This window comes from Macrobrachium nipponense, chromosome 4 (assembly GCF_015104395.2).
Source record: "Macrobrachium nipponense isolate FS-2020 chromosome 4, ASM1510439v2, whole genome shotgun sequence".
Taxonomy (NCBI): Eukaryota; Metazoa; Arthropoda; class Malacostraca; order Decapoda; family Palaemonidae; genus Macrobrachium; species Macrobrachium nipponense.
Window position 1 is genome coordinate 45,425,494 of NC_061100.1, and position 17,517 is coordinate 45,443,010.

The window sequence follows — 17,517 nt, forward strand, 5'->3', positions numbered from 1 at the left end:
ATGACAAATGAGAAATGCAGTAAAAATATATGTGTACAAAATAAATTTAAAAAACGAAGGTGTGTGTGTGCGTGTGTTACTGTATAGGCTTCAATGTAAGCGCTACCTCTCTCTCTACATTGTATCTCATCTTCCAATCGATTTGCTTTGTTACAGTGCAGAACTATACACATATTTTAATAAAATGTGGATATATCAAGTTAAGACATATAGCAAGCCCTCTTCACCCATCCAACACTGCACCCCCAACCACTTCCAGGCATGGAAAAGGCTCCCCAGCTCTACCCAACTTCCTAAACTCCTCCTCCTCTGAGTGAGTTCCTCAACAGAGAATTACGATCCCTCCTCTTCCATATATAAAATGAACCATAAGAGTACAGTTTCTTGTAGGAACTTTCTGTTATGATGTTTTCCATTTTCTACATTAGAGGCTATTGATTCAAATGATTGTGCCTCTTTCCTTCCCTTATCCGATTTGGTTTTGATACTGTCTTGATTAGAAGATAAACTTTTCTATAGCTGTTAATCCTTTTGAGAAAAGGGAAACCAGTTTTTTTATGACATTGCCAAGTGACGTTTTGTAAACCTTTTTGTAAAATGGCAAGTCTTGTGGTAACTTGTGGTAAATGTAATGACCTAAGTCGTCCCCAACAAAATTTCATTCGGCATATAAATAAGGAGTAGTAACGCTAGGTTAAAAATCTGGCAAGCATAATTCCAAGACCAATGGAAGTCGCCTTAGATGAAGCATAAGTAGAATAATTATAAACAGTGGTTTTGGAACCTAAAAACTTAATTGTACTAGCGGCTTTTGAGACTAACGTCCATTCTAAATCTATGGCGGCCTGAGTGTTGGAGAAATGCTGCATTTTACTTCCTTGATAAGCGGCCAATTATGCCTGCTTTTACTATCTTTTCTCCGCCATCATTCAGAGCCTATCATTAGTCAGAGCTGAACTTCTTAGTTATTCACTTTACCAAAAATATATGCACTGCTGCTTATGTGTTAATTTTTTTATCAGTAACGAAATGTTAATTTTTTCCTCTTATTCTGAATGTTTTTAAAGGATCTCCGCAACTGCCTGTTTGTGTATTTTCAGTATACTGATGTATATAGATTTACAAGAACAAAGTACACAGGTTTTTCGAGTAAAGAAGCCAAAAAAAATAATTTTTCGTTAAACTGACAACAAACGAAAATTCAATGTAAATAATGATGAGACAAAAGATTTATATTGTAACATTCTCTTTCATAGTTTGCATGTAAAAGGCATGGTAATAAGAAGCTCTCCCAACAATGTGCTTGGCTGCACGGATGAAATTCTTTGCCTAAACAGATTACTCTGCATCAGAGCGAAGCAAAATAAAAACAAGTAAAACATGCGCCGAAGTTTCTTTCATACAACATTATACCGTTGGTCTCGGTATAATGTTGTATGAGCCGCGGCCCATGAAACATGAACCATGTCCCGGTGGTTGCCAGACGCACTAACATGGCTAAATTTAACCTTAAATTAAATAAAAATCACAGAAGCCAGATGGCTGCAATTTGGTATGTTTGATGATTGGAGGGTGGCTGATCATAATTCCAATTTGCAGCCCTCTACCCTCAGTAGTTTTTAAGATCTGAGGCCAGACAGAAAAAGTTCAGAGAGAAAAAGTGCGGTCGGACGGAGAAAGCAATCTCAATAGTTTTCTTCTAGAAGGAAACTAAGAAAACTATAAACATTGTTTTCTTTATTATGCATGTGAGGGATTTCGACTATTCTTTCAGCTTCAAGGAATAAATGCCAGTAACCCCATGAGGAGAGATAGTTATTCAGTTTTGTTTAATTAAATTAAAAAAAGTGACATCTTAGATTTGACACTTGTTTTTATAAAACTTTATACTTTTCTAGTTTAAGGAAAAGTAATCATTAAACACAAAAACCGAGACTAATAATAATTTATATAGGTTTTGTGATTGGCGCGGTTACCTTTTCTATTGTACTTAATGTTATTTTAGGAGAATCATGAGCCAATTATGGCTTTCCTAATCCCAATAATATATATATATATATATATATATATATATAATATATATATATATATATATATATATATAATATGTGTGTGTTCGAGTGCCTGTGTGTGTTTTGGCTGTGCTGCCATTAATAAAATTATATATATATATATATATATATATATATATATATATATATATATATATATATATGAGTGTGTATGTGTTGTGTGAGTGTGTGTGTGTATGTGTTTAGCTGTGCGTGCCATTAATAAATTATATATATATATATATTTATATATATATATATATATATATATATATATATATATATAATATATATATATGAGGTGTGTATGTGTATGTGAGTGTGTGTGTGTGTGTGTGTGTTTGTGTGTCCAATTAGTATTTCTAATATAATAAGCAATCTCGAATCAAAATAAAGCAAGGATTCTATCACTACCACCATCCTTTGAAGGATCGTCCGCGCAAAGGCCAAGAACCAGTCAATATTTGCCCGCGCTGGCAGCATCACGAAGCAGAAATGCAATAGTAAGGGTTTGACATAAGCTAACAACACAAGTTGGCCGCGTGAAAAAGAAATATTCAGAAAATGACCAGTTAGCGGTATCAGATTTTTCAAAAATTTCAAAAACCTTCTAGTCAGTGGTCTCATTTTCAGTCTCAGTGATATTACAGATAATGCTATTTCATCGGTGAATGGACAAAATATCAGGCATGGCCTTGTCTGAATTATTTTATTGATTTTGTTTATTTCGAAAATAGAACTTTTACAAGGAATTTCTTGTTTATACATTGGTATCTTATACATGCATCTATAACATCAGCCTTTCCCTTCACTTTTCCCCTCCGGATCCTTTTTGTTACCTCACCTTGTAAACAAGTTAATGCCAAAATAATTGAGGTCACTGATGAATAAGAGGGAAATTCCCATGAACTCGAGCCTCTTCCCCAACATTACGATCACTCGTTAGTTATTTATCACTTTAGCGAGAGAAGTAAGGAAGTGACTTGGAATTTATACAGCCTCTTACGAGTTTCCTCAGGAATGCATTCGTGTGGGAAGACCTTCTTTTCAAGAGAAGTCGAGTGAATCTGGGGAGACGCAAAAACCTTTGTTGTCATTCCAGGATAACACGACGACAGCTGTTGTTGCGAAATCAAAATGCAGGAAAAATGGCCCTGATCCCTATCCGACTTCCGAGAAAAGATCATTTGCAGCATATGTCCGCGTTAGGAATATTTCGATGCTCTTTTATTCATTCTTTGTTTCTTGGGATGGTCATCATTTGCTTATGTGAGACTGACAGGTGGGTCAGTTGCAGGTTATGATCAATCTGGGGACCAACACAAAGAAAAATGAAGAGCCTAAGGAGGAAAACCATCGTTTAATCTTAACGAGACTCGGTAACAATCTTTTAAACTAAGAATTATCAAACAAATCAATGAAAACAGAGATGCAAGAAATTTCAATCAACCGTGCTTTAGCCATGAGATGAAAGATAAAATTCAGCATGTTAGATGGTATTTACTATACGAATGATATAGGACAATTCAGAAAAGCATTGCCTCAATACCCATATTTTCCAAATTTGCCTAACCAGTGGGTGACCAGACATCGAATCCATGGTAAAATATATATACATATATATATTATATAATATAAACTATATATAAATATTATATATATATATATATATTGATATATTATATCTTTATATTATATATATATATATACTATATATATATATATATATTTATATATATATAAAAAATATATATCATATATATATATATATATATATATATATATATATATATATATATATATATATATATATATATATATATATATATATATATATATATTTATATATATATATATATATATATATATATATATATATATATTATATATATATATGACTATATATATTTACATATATATAATATATATATATATATATATATATATATATATATATATATATATATATATATATATATATACACACACATACACACACATATATATATTATATATGTATATATATATATATATATATATATATATATATATATATATATATCTCATATATATAGTTGCAGCCATGAAGGAAAATGTAAACACTAGAGATGCTAAGAACTTTCGTCTTATTACCGAGACATGGTCACAGCAACTAAGTCATAAGGATATACAAAAAGATCAGGAGGTCACAGAACGGTCAACAGATTAAAATCGAAATCTACTTATTGGTAATCCTCTTTATTCTATCTTTCAGTTCCTTCTGGAACATATGTTTTATGACCGGGTCAAAAGAAAATGATCCTTTACTTACATTATATTTCCCCAGGTTACCTGAATCAAAACAGATTTTAACAAGTCCCTTGAAATAGTTTCCTTACAACGTGACAATATTTGGCTTTGCGTCCAATGTATTTTATGAGACTTTTCACTTAAATGTAAAAATAAAGCATTATTTGTCTGACCTGAGTATTTGTGTTGATTTTATCTGGTGTTCAATTCTTTTCCTGCGACATGGTACCGTTATGTTGATGATATTTCAGCTATCATACCCAAAGATTTTGATGTAAATAATATATTGGCTCGACTACATGAGCAAGTCTCTTCTATTAAATTTACACTTGAGTTAAAGAAAGATGATTGTTTAACTTTTTTGGACATTTATATTAAAAGGGAACCTTTTAATTGTAAATTTAGTATTTATAGGAAAAAGACAAATAATATGACATATATACACTATTATTCAGGACATCATATACATATAAAAATGTCAGTTTTTCGTCAATGTTTCTTAGAGCCTTGCGAATAGTCAGTCCTGACTTTTTAGATTAAGAATTCAAAAACATCAGAAAAATAATAACAGCTTTGTGCTATCCATCCCATATAATGTATAATTGTAACAATAAAGCTATTAAGACCTTCTATGAAAAACCGGAAAGAAAAAAAAAGAAGTGCCCTCAAACACCCTTTGTTTGCCATATTTTATCGGATTTCAAGCTGTAAACCCCTTTTGTAAATTGTTTAATACAAATGTATCTTTCACATAAAATAATGTAGAAAACATGTTTATAAAAAATATCCCTAAATGATAGCAATATTGTACACATAATTCCATGTATGGACTGTAATTTATATTTTACTTAGGTCAGACCAGTGAAGAATTGAACACCAGATTAAAACAACGAAAATACTCTGTAAGAACAGGTCAGACAAATAATGCGTTATTTTTACATTTAAGTGAAGTCCCACAGAATACATTGGACGCAAAGCCAAATATTGTCACGTAACGAAACTATTTCAAGGAACTTGTTAGAATCTGTTTTGATTAAGTTAACCCGGGTGAATAATTTCAATGAGAGTTAAGGATTATTTTCTTATTATAAACCTGTAATAAAGCATATGTTCCAGAGGGACCTGAAAGATAGAATAAGTAGACGTCGAGTTTAATCTGTTGACCGTTCTGTGACCTACCAACCTTTTTGTATCCCCTTCCGACTTGTACCCACCATTTACATAGGCCCTTGCTTCTGTGTATATATATATATAGATGCTGTGACCAAGTCTTGATAATAAGACGAAAGTACTTAGCATCTCCAGTGTTTCAATTTACCTTCGTGGCTGTAACTTTGTTCTTAAAATCATCACGTTTTTAATTTCTTCGTGATTATATATATATATATATAGATATATATATATATATATATATTTATATATATATATATATATAGTATATATATATATATATATATTATATATATATATATAATTTAATTTATATATATAAGATATAATATGATTATAATATATATTATATATTATTACGTATATCATATATAATCGATATAACTATAATATATAAATAAATTATATTTATATATATATAAGAGGAATTACTTTTCTGTCTGTCCCCTTTACCCAGGTATTACTTTAATGTCTGCCCCTTTTTTCCAGGTATTAGTATGATGTCTGTCCCTTTAAACATGTATTACTGTACTCTCTGTTCCCGTTATATAGGTATTTCTGTGCTGTCCCTTTTATGCAGATATTACTGTGGTGACTGACAAGCAATTTCAATAATATATTTTTATGGTCTCGAGTGAAAGAAATGAGGTATGATGAACCCATAAAGTTATTAACCACATAAGTTACAAAGGGAATGGTGTTTGGGGGAATTGGAAGTGGGCGGGGCTACCGGTTTTGAAACCTACCCTTTTATCTAAGTTGAGTCAAATGATGGCCACATGCGAAGTTTTCTCTACAAGAACGGTCAAGTGGTTCGGATTTTTATAGCATAAACAAACACACAAACACACACACTCATATATATATATATATATATATATATATATATATATGTGTGTGTGTGTGTGTGTGTGTGTGACAATATTTGGCTTTGCGTCCAATGTATTCTGTGAGAATTTTCACTTAAATATAAAAATAAAGCATTATATAGCATATGCTATATATGTATATATATATATATATATATATATATATATATATATATATATATATATATATATATATATATTTCTGACTCCCCCCAGGCCTGAACCCCAGTCTTCCGAGAATGAGAGTCCAGGGCTTAGCTATTCAGGTGCAAAGGTAATAAAAGGAGTTGGAACTTAAGTAGTACTATGTACTTGAGGTTTTTCCTGGGCAGGCGCCATACAAGCGAATTGCTGACATTTCATTCGACTTGGCCCTTTTACCTTGAGATATGATGGAAATGAACACATGGAAACGTTTCACAGAAATCAATTCTGACTCACCTCAAGACTGAACCCTGGAATCTCACTCGAAAGACTGGGGTTTCGTCCCGTGGCGAGTCAGATATTTATTTCTGTGAGACATTTCCATGTGTTCATTTCCCGCACTGCACTGACAAAATCTTATCAGCAACTAAATTGCAATTCTCAATTGCAATAACGTCACTACTTATTTCTACCCCCTTTTAATAGCATCAAAACTCAGATTTCCAGCTTACTTTGGAACAAGCTAAGCTTGCTTCATTGCCATGATTTATCGTTAGGTTGTTTTGTGTTCATTCTATTAATACTATTGGGTTTATCGTTGTTCAGTCATATATACTTGTACATAAATGTCATCTTGAAACTTTGTTACTGATTATATAAAATTACTGCAGACAATTAACTTAAATTGCTTAGAATAAACATGGGAAGTTGAATTTACCTATTAACAAAACTTATGTTCAATCCAAGACTGACATTATTTGACATGACTAACTAGTCTTCTTGATTCAGAGAAACTAGACTTGCTCTTTTCTTCGTTACATATTTCTGTGAATCATATATAGTATTTTAGAAATAAATAGGAATATTGGGTTTAAATCTTTCCTTCTATATCTAAAGATATATATATATATATATATATATATATATATATAGATATATTATATATATATTAATATCTATATATACTATCATATATACATATCTATATACATACATATATAAATATATATATATATATATATATATATATATATATATATATATATATATATATATAAACTAATAAAATTATTTTAATTCATAAATTTCACAGAAAAAAAAATTAAATTGATTTTATTGAATGAAACCCTAAATAAAATAAAGACCTTTAAACGAATATGAAAACGAACGGCTATTTGCACGGACCGAATTGTATGTAGTATATTCTCTAATAAAGAAATATCACCGTTTAATAAAACTGTAGCTTTGACCGCCACATAGAATACGGAAACGGCTCTCCGTAGCGCCAGAGGATCTATTTGCATTTTGGCTAAGCCTTTGATGGATGTTTCTGCCATGGACTCCAATTGCCTTGGTATCCTTCAGAGAGAATTTCGAATGCGAAGGAATTGTTAACCATTACTTTCTCTCAATAAATCACCAGATATATTCTAAGCCTTTTGGAAATTTATGGCTGTTCGATAGAACACAATTTATATATTTGTGGAGGCATTGCAGTCTACACCCACTGCAGCTTGACGTTCACAAAATTAAGTTTTCATTAAGAATCGTTATTTTACTTATTTTTCCATTGGGCGAAATTATCTTCTCGTTCGAAATCAACACTTGAATATGTAGAGGTCTTGATGTTCGATTCATTCTATATGCCTACAAAATGTGCATTTTCAGCGACCTACTCTAAGCTTACCTGGAATGCTTGTTGAAAAGTCAGGATGCGGGAAATAACCTTCGTTTTTTCCACCGTTCTTTCCTACTCTTCCCGTCCTTCGGCGAGCCTGAAAAGTGAAAGTTTTAAAGCCTAAATAAAAACGATTGCTGTATGAGATAATTTTTTTAGTATAGTATTTGAAAACTAACCGTACCAAATTAGCAATCTGCAAAAGCAGTGCTGACGTATTAGCAGATCACAAGTTGAATAAATGCGTAAAGTATACAAAACTAGGAAATAGAAAGACCACACACACACCACACACATATATATATATATATATATATATATATCTAAATATATATATATATACATATATATATATATATTATATATATATATATATATATATATATATATATACGTTATATATATACATATATATATATAATATATATATATATATATATATATATCTATGTATATATATACGTATATCTATATATATATATATATATATATATTGTATATATATACGTATATATATATATATATATATATCTATATATATATATATATATATATATATTATTCTTTAGTTCGAAATTATTTGACTGTAGAAAACGAGACTAATCCTTCCCACAACAGTATAACAACTGAACCTTGGGTTGCGTTAACTTAACAGAAATCTTTCCAGACTACTTACTCGGACTTCGTTCATTAGCCTTGAGGATGCTCAACCATGACCTGGTTATGCAGCCTTCCTGAAACTGTGTAAATAGCCTTCCGTACACACATACACGCACGGACAATCCCGAATGAAGCCTTGTTACCTTTATGACCTCTTTAATGAGACCAGGTGTTTGCATTCCGGGATAACAGATAGAGTCTTGAAAAATATAGTTCTTCTAAGGAGTCTAAAATAATATAAGGAATCTATTCAAATTTACTTATGATTCAACAATATGATATGAGCCATGCATGATATACTGCAGTGTAGGCACTGGCGGTGATCAGTGTCCATCTGTCCTCCAGAACAAAATCATATATTTTCTAGTTTTACTTACGAAGGACCTTTCAAAAAAGTCTGGATAGCACTTCCTTATCAAGTACGTTTTCCTACAAAGCCCATTTTCAACATTTTGAAGCGTCTCGAGCCGCAAATATATCGAAAGTAAGATTTTTTATTGAATCATTAAAACACACCATTTTGCAGCACGATTGATCAGTCTATTTCAGTTACTAGGACGTCAATAACAACATATGTGTATATTTAAAAGCCTTCAAAACTTGTTTTTGTCATAGAATGACGACATTTTACAGTTAGTGATAAAGCAAGGACTGATCCTACCTAAAGCTTACTCCGGCAAGATTTTCCCCTTACGCTCAATTTGTAAACATACTCCTAACTTAACGTGAAGTGGTCATCGTAATTAATACTCATACTTAGTACTACTCATACTAGCAACAAGGACCAAATAAAAAGGACATGAATTAAACAAGTTCTTATACTTTCATTTATATGTGGAAACACAAAATAATTGAACAGAAATATTGCCTCTAAATTCAGTACACCAAATAAATCAAAACATGCTAAAACTTACGGTCAGATAGCCCGTTGTTTCACCAAGGAAAATTTTTAAATTACACAATTTTTTATCTGAAATAATTTTTCTGTACTGTTTATTATGCACCTAATTTATTTTTTATATTTTCATTCTAACAAGCAAATCATAAATATCCTATCCTAAAATTCCTGTATCTTTAACTCAACACAAGACACATTTTTCAGAACTTTTTAGGCTTTCCTAACCCGCCCCCCCAACAACAACAACAACAAAGTAGTTTGTAAAGTTTACTCCCCGAGTAAGCGAAAATTGATTTCAGCTTGAAAGTAATTGAAATTTGAAACTTCTCATTCCTTTATTTTTACACACAGGATAACCAAATTTGGTCAAAATTATTAAGATTAGGTATTTTTTTAACAGTATACAGTTGTCACATATGTTTGCAGTCTTTAGGCCCAAAATTGAGTCAATCGTCAACGTAGGTCACTCCACCCGTATAAGGCTGCATTTGGATATTTTTGTAAATTTCCATATTTCTTAGAGGAATTGTCATAGGAACACCATTCTTGTGTCATCCTTTTATTCTTAGACCATTCTATCAATGTGCTCACTGTGCTAAGACTATTCACGAGGTATTTGTCGAAAATTTTTTCATGTTTTGTTTTACAGTTTGGTGATTATGGCATACCTGTTGAGCTGAAGTGAAGACCCTATTAACAACTGAAATGATGGATGCAGTGCATCTGTTAGTGTCACAAGAAGGTACTTCATTCGATTCAACCAAGTGCAATGTGTACCAGGAAGAAAGTTACTTAAAAGTTAGGCTTGAAGCCCCAAGCACTGGAATTCAGATGGATTATTCAGCTCCATAATGAATTTGGTTTGAGGTGAATATTTATGGTTATGAATTTATAAATTAAACAAATAAAATAAAGGTGATGTTAAAACTATGGTAAAAACTGATATCCCCATAAAAATTATAACTTCGAATTTTGAGTGTGCAAACAAGAATAAAAAATTTATACATACATACCATACATATACGTACATATACTATAAACATGCTTATAAAAACAACTTCAAGTGTATATACGTACTACACTTGGCAATGTACCAAGAGGTCAAATATCAAATTTCATTGGAAAGGTTAATGTCTTTGAGGAATCCAACAATGTTATTAACAGCTACATCGGGACCAAGCAGTTCTGCTATATCCTTGCCTACTAACCCAAGTCTCTGCCGTGCTGAAGACGCCCCCTACAAGAGGAACCGGAGGGTCAATCGAGTATGGCCAATTCTCAGACGACATAATATAGTTTCTACCTTACGGTTGTGTTGGAATCCAGATGGCCAATGTTCAATACTTCGTCTGATCTTCCTGTACTTTTTATTGTTGGTAAGGAGGGGAGACAACCAACGTGCTTACCATGTATTTTTTTATACATAGCCCATTTCATGTCAGTAGCAAGAATATGGTGGAAGAGAATGTCTTCTTTAGAAATGACATCTCTTGCTTCATGGTCAGCAACTTCGTTACCAGCAATGCCTACATGGGCAGGGACCTAGCAAAAATGGACTATTTGAATTTGGAAGCAAGCCTATATAACCAACCTTGAATACGTTGAACAATTAGATGTTTAGGAATCTGAGCATATGGTGAAATTATTACCCTGTAGAGCAAAACCAATCTCAAGAGATTTGGCTAATGTAGTTAATTCAACTGTAAAAATATTGGCATTACTAGAAAGTCTGCCCACATTTGAGCTATTACCATTAACAACAGCACAACCAACACCACTTAATTTCTTTGATCTATCAGTGAATATTTTAACAACCCGAATGCATTTAAGATTGATCAAGAAAACGAGCCTTAACGAGCCTTCACTTCTTGGACATTAACCGATTTTTCAACCACAGTTTTTTTACAGACTGATGGTTCTGGGGTCAACCATGGAGGAAACTTAGAGCAACGTATTGCCTTAATTTTTTGGTCTTTAATAGACACTGTCAACTGGAGCATTAACTCTTACATGAAAAGGCTAGCATGCTCTAGCATTTCCAAACTGCTGTGGATCGTTTTGGTTACGAATAGATACTGCAAGGTTTTCTGGGGAACCCCTTAATTTGACCATATACCACAGTCCCAGTTCCTCTTGACGTAAGTTTAGAGGGAGCTCTTCAGTGTCGGTATACTTTCAACTGGAGATGTCTTAAATGCACCAGAGCATATTCTTAGACCAGCATTATGAACTACATCCAACTCCTTAAATTTGCTTTCACTTGCTGAAGAGTAGATTTGGCAACCACTCTCAAGCTTTGAGTTACATAGCGAGTCATATAACCGTAGAAGTGACCTCTTATCAGCACCCCAGTTAAAACCTGAGACTACTTTTAAAATGTTAAGGGACTTCTTTATCTTAATTTTCAAGGAGTCAATATGACTAGCTCATGTTAGTTTCTTATCAAAGATCATCCCTAAGAACTTCACCTCCTCCCCACATGGTATTAGTGTGCCTCTCAGCTTAATATTTGGAATGGTTTCCTTTTGAGTATTTCTAGTAAAACGAACTGCCACTGTTTTGGAAGGGGAGAATCGGAAGCCATTGTCATCCGCCTAATTGCTGATTGCATTAACTGACTTTTGCAAGAAATTACAAGCTGTAATAGCAAGGTCATCCACAACCAAAGACGCCTTTACTGGAGGTGAGACACATTCAACAAGCTTTATAGCCACAGCAAATAAGGTGACACTCAATACACTGCCTTGTGAACGCCTTCCTCCCGCTCAAAAGCATTAGACAAGGTATTTCCAATTTTAACTTTAATATATCTATCACTTAAAAATGACCTGATGAAATTTAACATATTACCTCGATTCTCATGTCATGAAGCTGCTTAATGATACCAAAATGCCAAGCAGTGTCATACGCTTTTTCGAGATTGAAGACGACTCCAATAGTCTGACAGCATTTTGAGAAACCTTGCTGAATTTGGGTTGATAATCTTAGTAGTGGGTCCAGAGTGGAACGATTTCTCCTAAATCCAAATTGGACAGATGATAACAAACCATTTTTCTCTAGATGCCACATTAGTCTAGAATTCACCATCTTCTCAAACAATTGCACACACAACTTGTACGAGATATTGGCCGATAGCTTGTAGGAAGATGTGGATTTTTCAATGTTTTCTTAACAGGAACAATAATTACAATCTTCCAAGAAGGGGGAAGAATCTGGAAGATTTTTCAGCATGCTATAAAGAATGTTATTACCGGGGGATGCCGATTCAGATGATGATAGAGCATCCCTTAATTCCCTTAAAGTTAACTTAGAATTATAAGATTCACGATTTCCAGAATTTAAATTCAGGGAGATGGTTGGATTCCTAATATTATGGAAACGAGTTGAATAGTTCGTAGAACTCGACACTTCAGAGAAATGCTCACCCAGTTTTTCAGCAACTTCATTAGGCTTGGTGACAAGGTCTCCATTGATTTTCAGACAAGGCACTGGTGTTGGAACATATTTGCCACTTAGTTTTCTCATGTTTTTTCTTCCATATCAACCTGGTTGGGGTCTTTGAATTTAGGCCATTTATATGTAAAAGCCAGGATTATCTTTTTACTTTTTAAAAATATTTCCTGTTTTGCCATCACTCGTTGGTAAATATTTTGCTGTTGCAGATTGACTGGATTTATAATGCCTGCAACATTTCTTGGTAATTTCCCTTAAATTACCACAGGTTTTATCCCACCACGGAACAGCAGGTCTGTGTGGTTTCCCTTTGGTCTCTGGTATAGAGATTTCATCACTGTTCAATTTTTCAGAGGCAAAGTACTCATAAGCCTTTATATGGGACTTGAACGACTCAAATTCCTGGGAGAGGTTAATACCTTCTTGAAATCTGATCCAATCTGCTTCCTTTTCCCTCCATTTAATAGGAAAATACGAGGGCACATTTCTCACAAACTTCAGATGAATGGGAAAGTGATCACTGTCATGTAGTAATTCATCTACAGACCAGTAAAAAAATCCAAATAGAGTGAAAAAGAGTAAATACTCAAGTCTATAGCAAATGAATCACCTGTGTAGACATTACAATATGTCACCAGTACCATCATTAAAAAGTTTAAGTACCATCATTAAAAAGTGTAAGATCATTATTATCAGCAATGTTATCAATGATCCTACCCTCTGTGTCTAAAAATTTACCACCCCAAAGAGGTTTGTGAGAATTAAAATCACCAAGTAGTAAAAAAGGAGGAGGAAGTCGATCAATTAAAAATTGAATGCCCCCAAGAGTGAACCTTCATCTTCGGGGAAGGTAAAGAGAGCAGATTGTGATTTCACAGTCAAAAGTAGCCTGGATGGCAATTGGTTGAAGCTGCATGTTAAGGGGAACAATACAGTGTTGCAATGATTTAGCAATAACTAATGCAACACCTCCATGGGCACAGTTCCCATCTGTGGGGCTCATCTTATAGATCTCATAGTTTAGACCCGGATTGTATACTCTATCTCCTAACTTAGTTTCTTGGAGACATACAACCCCTGGATTATGTTCATGCAGTAATACTTCTAAAATTTCTGAGCGAGTCCTTAGTCCCTTACAGTTCCACTGTAAAATGTCCAGACTGAACTTTTATTCCTTGGATCTCCCAAGTGCAATTCAACTCTAATCTATACTATTGCTTCGGTTTTTTTCCATGTGGGACTTTATAGGAGTTTCTCTAGATTGTCTTGATATTTGAGGCTTATGATTAGATCTGTTGTGTTTTTTTATTGGCTTTCTGATACGGAGCAGAGTGGACCTCTACTACAATAGCCTTAGTATCCAAGGAACTTGATTCCTTGGCTGTTTCTGAGGCAGATGTACCCTCAATGTTGACCTCAATTTTGTTACTCTTTTTATAGAGTTTTGATATGTCCATACTTTGAGCAGGTGGAGGAGAGGATGAAGGAGTTCTTACTCTTCTTGGAACTTTGGTTTGTTTTCGTTCCATTTCTTCAAGGGTTTCTTGTTGCAGAGATGGGAGAGACAAAGGGAAGGACTTATCAATTGAAAGATGATTCTACTGTAAAAGTAGGCACATCTTCCTTAAAGGGGAGTGCTTCAACCCTGGCAGGCTGAGCACCTAGATCAGATGACTGGGTCTTAGTTTCAGGAGTTCTTACTTTTAAACCAGGTACAGGTGCTACATTTTTAGCTTAAGTATTTATAGGGGCTACGGAATTCAGAGCCATAGAATAGGTCTTTGTCTGACCAATTAATTTCTTAGTATAGCTAATGCCCATATGTTCAGCATTAGCTTTACACATAGCTGCCTCTTCATATTTATATTGGCTGACAGCTGCCTCTTTATATTTATATTGGCTGCACTTTTTATTGGACAGGGTATGAGCCAGTTCGCAAATAATATATCTTGGTTGTTTCGAACAAGGACCATGTTCAAGGGGTGAGCAATTATTACAAATTATATTATTTTTGCAGAATCTGAAAGGATGACCAAATTGAAAACGGTTATAACACTGCAGAGGTCTTGATACAAATGGTTTAACTTTAACTCTTTCATTTCCAAAATTCACATAAGTTGGTACATCAGAGTCCTCAAAGTTAAAATGACCATATTTACCTTTGGAATTTTTCTCCTTTCCATACAGAAGTTGGACTAATTTCTAATATTTCACCTTCCATCAATTCACAAAGGTCTCTATCAAACATTACTCCTCTTCCATGGCTGAAATTCATGTGTGGTCTAATTTCTTTAATTGTGTCATCTTTCTTGAACTTCTCCAGTGTCAGCATAAATGATTGGGCTTTTTATTTAGTGTGAATATGGACACTGCCTTTAACAAACCTTGAAATATTACACATGTCAATACAGCCAACCTTTTTTTGGATGTATCAGCTAAATTTGTAATAATTATAATTTTCCTCCCTTGCAGATATTACCAACCACATTGGAGGTTTGGCACTGTTATCCGAATTTGGCTGAGCCACTTTTACCCATTGTGATGATCTGTAAACATTCATATTTTTAGGGGTCTTGACTGTCTGTTTACACATTTTTATATTATTGATGCTGCTACTAGCTTTGAGTGAAGCTTCATGCTTTTCAAAAGTCAACCATGCTTCCCATTTTCTTTCATTTTAATCAAAGTTCATCCTTAATTCATTTATTTTACCAAAACTACCAAATGAATCAGAGTGTTTCATAGTCACATTCCAAGGGAATGTGTTTTACATGCAACACCCTCGAGCTATCCACTGTGTTCCCACAATGGCGATTTTTCAGCTTGTGATGACTACCCTGAGAGGTAGTACCACCACTGGAGCATTCCATATCACAGTCAAGTTCATTTCATAGGTCGTCATCTATGCCAAATCATCATCAAAGGGTACGGGGGTACTAGAATCCTTAAAGTTACAATAGTTAAGAAAAAAAACAGATAAATTAAACCTGAAAATATTCATGAAGTTTATTCTTCCACCAATGGCACAAGTGAGAACCGACTCCCAAATGTCCGCGTCCTTACCTTACCCCACAGGGGATGGCACAACATGATTAGAGTGGCCCAAGTGTAAGCCAAACCCGCTTGATAGGACTGAGAATATTGCAAAAATACAATCATCCCCACCTTAATCATGTTATGGGCAAACTGGAAAGAATGCCACGAGTCCTATCCCCAGAACAAGACATCCCTGGAATCCGTGGTCCAGCCCTGAGGAACAGTTCCACCCTTCAGATATCAATCTGATATCTCTCAGGTCCAAATATTATCGTGTAGTTCTTGGTCCTACCACAATTCCCACTATTTAGCTTCAGACATAAACCCAGTCCCAGCTATGGTATCTTTTCCCATTTGTCAGGTCCAATAGATTTGACAAAAGGTGGAGAATCCCACAAAATTACTCCAAATATATATATTAACAGCGAGGAGCATCGACCACCGCCCCCGCTCTTTTCATATTTGGTATGCGTTTAGCCAAGAGCGGAAGATGAACTGGTAACACTCAGTTCCCCCGCCCCCCCCCCCTCTCTCCTCTCTCCTCTCTCTCTCTCTCTCTCTCTCTCTCGTCTCTCTCTCTCTCTCTCTCTCAAGGCGGTCACTGGGAAAAGCCCTCTCTCTCTCTCTCTCTCTCTCTTGCAATCTCTCTCTCCATTCCATCAGGTCATCAAATCAGAGTCAGAGTTACAAAAACATATACGTTTTATTCAAAGCAAAGTATTAGTTGAATGATTCAGGTTCTTATAGGGTAATTAATGGAATAGTAATTCACAGATCAATTAGTTCAGATAACCCCCGGTATTTATATAGTCTTCATCAGTAATTAGTCACACCAATTATCTCTTCTCCAAAATACAGTCCCCTCACTAGGACACTCAGTCTCCTCACTAGGACACTCGGTCCCCTCACTAGATCTGCACACTAGTGAGCACACACAATTGTAAAGACAAAGTCAAAAGATTAAATGAAATAGAATATTTTTACAAGATATCAAAACAAGCCATCCCTTTGGCTAAATCATAACGATTCTTACCCATTTCAGCCTGGAACGTCACACACAGAAACAAATATAACTTTCGCAGAGCTATCCCAGCATTCAGCCTTTTCTCCCGTAGCTGTCTCCCTAGTTCTTGGCTAAACCATGCCATTAAGAATGGACATAGTTCGTACACGTACACATGAATTCACACTCTTCAGTAACTGGTCACACCCAGTTTTCAAAGGCACCTTGAACAATAGCCTCTCGAACTTACATACCCACAGAACGAA

The 17,517-nt window shown here is 34.1% G+C and overlaps 1 long non-coding RNA gene across 1 annotated transcript in view; it reads right to left on the reverse strand.

The window, feature by feature from the left end:
* LOC135211644 (uncharacterized) overlaps positions 1-17,517 on the reverse strand; it is a 496,591-nt gene that overhangs the window by 283,636 nt on the left and 195,438 nt on the right. The window contains exon 2 of the long non-coding RNA XR_010313688.1: positions 8,211-8,298. This is a non-coding gene — a long non-coding RNA (uncharacterized LOC135211644). The remainder of the gene's footprint in view (positions 1-8,210; positions 8,299-17,517) is intronic.